Source organism: Schistocerca piceifrons, chromosome 2 (genome assembly GCF_021461385.2).
Source record: "Schistocerca piceifrons isolate TAMUIC-IGC-003096 chromosome 2, iqSchPice1.1, whole genome shotgun sequence".
Lineage (NCBI taxonomy): Eukaryota > Metazoa > Arthropoda > Insecta > Orthoptera > Acrididae > Schistocerca > Schistocerca piceifrons.
The window spans coordinates 870,357,586-870,364,485 of record NC_060139.1 but is presented as its reverse complement, the minus strand read 5'-3'; positions in this window follow the sequence as shown (position 1 = coordinate 870,364,485).

The window sequence follows — 6,900 nt, the reverse complement described above, 5'->3', positions numbered from 1 at the left end:
TCCGACCGACCTCAGCAATTCCAGCAGGACAATGCGACTCCATACATGTCCAGAATTGCTACAGAATGGCTCCAATAACACTCTTCTGAGTTTGAACACTTCCGCTGGCCACCAAACTCCCCAGACATGAACATTATTGAGCACATCTGGGATGCCATGCAACATGTTGTTTAGAAGACATCTCCTCCCCCTCGTACTATTACGGATTTATGGACAGAAATGCAGGTTTCATAGTGTCAGTTCCCTCCAGCACTACTTCAGACGTTAGTCGAGTCCATTCCACGTCGTGTGGCGGCACTTCTGCGTGCTCGCGGGGGCCCTACTCGATATTAGGCAGGTATACTATTTTCTTTGGCTCTTCAGTGTATACGTCAATGACAAAATTGAGGAGTCAGCGCAAAACTAAGAGATGTGCGTGGATATATCAATCCACTTGAGTCCATTACCAGTAGTCTCAAAGTACAAGTTGTAAACTGTCTATAAAACGGCTTAATCTACAGCAGCATGCCGCCAACAGACTGTAAAGTTATTAAGGAGCGAAAGGCTATTCGACAGAAGTTACAACTGCTAAAAGTTAGTGCAGCTGCAACAAGATCAGCATCTTTCTGAAACGTTTAAGCCATTAACCGGCAGTCTGAAAGGCCGTCAAGAAGTAGAAGAAGCAGGAGACGAGGGAAAATGGTTCAAATGGCTCTGAGCACTATGGGACTCAACATCTTAGGTCATAAGTCCCCTAGAACTTAGAACTACTTAAACCTAACTAACCTAAGGACATCACACACACCCATGCCCGAGGCAGGATTCGAACCTGCGACCGTAGCAGTCCCGCGGTTCCGGACTGCAGCGCCAGAACCGCACGGCCACCGCGACCGGCGGAGACGAGGGAGTAAATTCTCTTATTGACTTCATTAATCGTCACAGTAATGCTAAGATGGAGGTTTAGGGATAAGCTGGACGAAACCATATATATTAGGTAAGCGCCCAACATACGTATTTAACTGAGAATGCAATGAGAGTTAGTTGAGGATAAGGAATTGGAAAGAACCCGAAGTTTATTAGAGCTAATATTCTGAAAAATGTCGAACATCAGAAGATGTTTTTCCCCCAAAGATAAAAGCGTCTGATCAAATATTAGACATGACCGACTCACATACGACAACAAAAGGACGAATGAAAGCCCCAAAGAGTGACAGACACAAGAATATAATTAAATCAGCGGAGCAGCTGCACCAGCTGCACATTGCGCAGGTTAAGAGGCTGAAGTACAGTATAAACGAATAACCTACCTCTGGAATATATTTGTTACGATGACCAGAATGATTACGACTGCTTGATGCGTTAGCTGCTGCAGGGAATACAGGTCACGCGAACGAAATATTATCAATCACATCTGAGCTTCAAGAAAGGCACATCATCGAGCAATTATGGAGACAGTTGATCATGAGCTTCACAGTCCTTCACGCAGAAAATTCCCGTGCAGACGTGTGACGCCCTGAGGACCAGGTGATTTATGGCAGGCTGATCTCGTAGACATGCGAGACTACTCATGATCGAATAACAGTTTCAAGTCTAGTGGCCAAAATACATATTCCGAATTCGCTTGGGCCCAACCAGAGAAGATAAAGACGTGGAAGGAGGTTTCGGACGTTTTTAAATAATTGTTGTAGACTGGAACGAATTGGTGTCCCAATAACCTTCAGACGACCTTGGAAGTGAACTTTACAACAAATATTTCAAAACGGTAATGGAACGATATGGAATAAATCACTATACTGCATTCTCCGATTTGGAAGATAGTATTGTCGAACGCGTGAAAAGGCGACCAAAAACCGGATGCTGAAGCAATTAAATCTTCAAGGGATGTACAAATGTCTAAATATCCTATCACAAATCATTGAAGAGTATAATCGCACTACTCACCATACATTTATGGCAGTCTAATTGTCTAGACAGTGCATGTTGTAAGCAGACCATATTTGCGTTCAGGGGGCTGTTTCTTCATGGGTGATGTAAGCAAGCGTTGACATTGGCTATCTGGCTGTTTCCTCCCAATTCTTTGGGACTTTTAATCAAGTTTCACGTCTCGGATACGGGAAGGAAGAATTTTATCGCTGATGTAATGAAGCATCGACTGTAGCTATCTGGCTGTTATCTCCCATTTCTAAGGGGCTTTTAATTACGTTCGACGCTTCGGTCACGATTAGTGAGAGTTCTTATCGATTGTTTGACGATGCCTAGAACACGTGAAATGCATCACATGAGAAGACTAAATAAACATATCTTGTGCAAACAAGACTGTTTTTTCTGCATCTAGAGATGTATTGTGGTTGCTGTGCCAGTGCCTCCGCGGTAGTTATGGAGTGGGGTGATTTTAAGTAAACGAATTAGGTCGCCCCCACCTGTTGGCCCCGAGCTGCAAACGCCTGATAATGTCACGCCCAACCTTTGCCAAGATAATTACAACAAAGTATGTTATTTTATGTGCTTGGCCCTCCCTTAGTTGCGGGTCTTAAAAGTACGGCACTCATGTCCGCACACTCCATTGTAATTTGATACATTGCGGTTTAAGATAACACTTTAAAAATCAATTTTTAATTAAAAAATTGTAGCTCAGGTGTACTACTGACACTGTCCACTGTAATGTGCATTTTGGATGAATTAAGATTCATTACGATATCAGTTCAGGGAATAATAATTATACATGGTGAGTCGAAAAGGACTTTACAACATTGGATTGATACAGAAATTTATTGAGATAACTTACAGAATCGGTAGCTGTGTCATTTTGTATTAAAGAACCTCAAGTTTGATTCACGTAGTGTAGCAGTACCCTACTCCACCACCAGATACGCCAACGTGTGCACAGCTAAATAGGCTACTTTCACTGCTGCAGAACGTGCCAGCTGTGTGTTTTGGTTTCATGAATCGAACTCTGCAACAACGATTCGGCGCAAATTTTGCATCGAATACGCTACAGAACATCCAAGCAGGCCTACAATTTACTCTTGGCACAAGAACTTTGCTTCCTTGATAATCGCTTCACAGGTCGGTGGAGAGGCCAGGGCCAATCGCATGGCCACCTTTCTCTCCAGGCACTACCGGATTTAACCTCTGAGATTTCATTACAGACCTTGAGTACGTTCCTTTCCTGTCAAACAACTTAGCCGATCTGAAAAATCGAATTTACGCTGCCGTTGCACATGTTACGCCTGACCTGCTGTAACGCATCTGGGGAAAAATTGATTACCGGTGGGATGTTTGTCGCATCATAAATGGTAGCCACATCGAACTAAAATTACACTTTTATGTCAAACTTATGGTTTTTTGCTACAAAATGACAAATCTATCGATTCTGTGGGTTATCTCAATAAATTTCTCTATCATAACAAAGTTGTAAAATCCTTTTTGACTCACCCTGGATTAACATCCACTAATGTTTTTACATCTTAATGTGGTTCTATTTTAGTGTTGGGCTGTCAATGAAATTAGTTACTAGAAGGGCTAGCGACCCAAAAATACTGTTTAACTGATTCAGTTCCCAGTCTATTGCTGAAATATTCCCGCGAGCGTCAACTGGTGCGCCCTTCGATGGAGTGTTAAGAGTTCTACCTGTCACGGAATTGCGTGGCCTGGCCGCCACGCCCACTTCCCACGACCGCCAGCTGGCGCTGCGTCTGGCACCGCCAGTACTTCGTCACTGCACTCGACGTCCTCGCCACGCCAGTGCACTGCTGCATCACCACCGCCACACTGGCTAGAGGGCTGCCATTGTAAAGATCTACCTGAGATACAGCCGCAACCATCCTCCGCGTGACTGTCGCTATTTTTACTAATGATTTACACTCTACCTGAATTGCTTCTGCTACGAACAATGTAATGTCTACTTAAATGTAATTTCCTTGTCAAATAAGACTCTGTTAGGTGTTATCTATCCTAGGCAGCACTTAAAATTTAAAAAAAAAAATTCTCTTTCTAGTGTTTTGGACCAATACTCTGCTCCTGAGGAGGGGGGAGGAATGTACAAATTGGGCAGCCATTATCGACAACAAATCGATTCATCTCTTTAAATTTTCATTCGCGGTTAGCTCGTGAAGTTTTTCCTGAGATGCAGCAGGTCCTGGATTGGCTGACATCGGAATTAGCCAGATGCCACCCACTTCACTACCCATTCACTTGATGGATGTGTGAACCTATTCTCGCTGAACATCGCTGACACTCAGACAACGAATTGTATAGGATGGCACCAATTCCGGGAACGGGATCGGTCACATGGGGCTCTGGGGTGAGCTGGGGAGCGTGGGCGGCGTCTTCCCAGCCAGCTGTCGAACTGTTCACACCTGTCTTCCGCTCCTCTCCAGCCACGAGGCCCCTCCTTGTACAAATATTTCAGATTTAATTACTCTGTCCCTTAGAGATAGGTAATAAATCCTACCACCATTCAGCTTCAATGGAAAGTCCTTGTTTCACACCCTCCAACCATCTCCTAGATGTCAGATGACCCAGCCGCTCCTGATGTACATCCCTCCGGCCAAACGTACTTGCAGAATTCGATTGCAATTTGAAAGCGCTACAATCGAGAAAATCTTGTGAGTACTGTTTTTAGCCGTCTGTCTGTTACATTATTACTCCAATCCACGACAATAATCAGTAAGTGAAATCAAATATATCAAAATTATTATAAAAAAGCAGCTACAAGTTAAATTCATTTTGAGACTTAAGCTACTGGAAACTATCACAAATTTCTGTATTTGTGACAGGTTAAGCTGTTAAAACTTTGACGAAACTCAGTTACGTTTGGGCTGTTTACAACACGCACTGTCTAGACAATTAGACTGCCAAGTAAGTCAGTCTAGTTGGCAGTCTTGTTGCCGGCATGACGGCGCGTGCTCAAAGTGTTGTAAATAGGCCACATTTGTGTTCAGGAGCTGACATTGGCTATCTGGCTGTTTCCTCCCAATTCTCTGGGACTTTTAATCACGTTTGGTGCCTCGGATAGGAGTAGGAAGAATGTTATCGTTGATGTAGTGAAGCATCGACTGTACCTATCTGGCTGTTCAATCCCAGTTCTATGGACCTTTAATTACGTTCGACGCCTCGCTCACGATTAGCAAGAATTTTTATCGATTGTCTGATGATGCGTAGAACAGGTTAAAAGCGCCACATGTGCAATCAAGACTTTTTTCTGCATCTAGAGATCTATTACTGTTGCTCTACCAGTGCCACCGCGGTAGTTATGGAAAGGGGTGATTTTAAGTAAACGAATAAGGTTGCCCCCACCTGTTGTCCCCGAGCTACAACCACCCGGTGAATGTCACGCCTGACCTTTGCCAAGATAATCACAAAAATGTATGTCATTTTATATGCATGGCCCTCTCTTAGTTGCAGGTCTTAGAAATTCAGCATTCGTGTCCGCGCACTCCATTATACTTTGATACATTGTGGTTCAAAACAACACTCTTCCTAAAATCAAATTGTAATTAACAAATGGTAGCCCAGTACCCCAGCTGTACTATTGACACTGTCCACTATAATGTGCAGTTTAGATGAAGTAAGATTCATGACGATATCTGTTCAGAGAATATCAAATTATTCGTTTACAGTGTCCCCTTTATACGCAAACCATGTGGCTACTCCCTGTCGGGTAAAGGTGAAGGGGACAGATACAGTACTTGGTACGACCACGTCATAAACATATTGCTTCATACGCCATTCAGATATTTTGGAAGTGGCACGATCTTTAGTGATCTGACCCTTCTCAGGGGCTATTAGCCTATCGATTGATTGAGTTAGGTGGTTGTTCGATCGATAGGCAGCGAAAGCTAGCTGTCAAGTGACGGTAGTACAACGGGCAGTTCCTGCATACACAGTAAGAAGGATGTAACACTTGCATTTTGCACTTATGGGAAATGAGCTGACAATTTAACGGTAGACGTTATTACCTCGCAGCTGGAACTGTTCTATAGGAGTCAAGTGCCCATAAATGTGACTCGGTAAGTCTCAGATGCGAAGATAGGATTATATCAGAGCAGAGCTACTGCAGTTGGCTGTGGTACAGTGTACAGAAGGCTGTTGACGACGTGCACAAACACTGGATCGTGCACCATTACGACTGAGCGGGCGCAGGGAGATGCTTTGACTTCCTTTAGGAAAAGAGCCATTTCAAACTCGGGAACGCCGCTGTATAACTCTGGAGCGTATCACAAGTAAACTTTCACATGCCTGTGTAATTGTAGTTCGGTGGACTACATGACTGACAGTGCAATCAATTGCACAAAAGCGGATTGTTCAAGTGGATTCGTGGAACTTGCTTAAAGTTCACGTACATTGATGAACATTCACTGAAGACCCTAAGAAACTGGTACACTTGCCTAATATCGTGCAGGGCACCCGCGAGCACACAGAAGTAACACAACGTGACTTGGCGTGAACTCGATTAATGTCTGAAGTAGTTCCTGGAGGAAATTGACACCATGAAACCTGCATGACTATCCAGAAATCCGTTAGTGTACAAAGGGATGGAGATCTCTTCTGAACAGCACGTTGCAAGGCATTCCAGAAATACTCAGTAATGTTCATGTCCGGGAGTTTGGTGGCCAGTGGAAGTGTTTGTCCAAGTCTGTCAGAATGCACGATGGACATGAATGGAAACCGGTGATCAGACAGGATACTTACGTATGTGTCACCTGTCAGAGTCGTATCTAGACATATCAGGGGTCCAACATCACTCCAAATGCACACGCCCCACACATTACAGAGCCTCCACCAGTTTGAACAGTCCTCTGCTGACATGCAGGGTCCATGGATTCATGAGGCTGTCTCCATACCCATACACGTCCATCCGCTCGATATAATTTGAAACGAGACTCCTCCGACCAAGCAACATGTTTCCAGTCATCAACA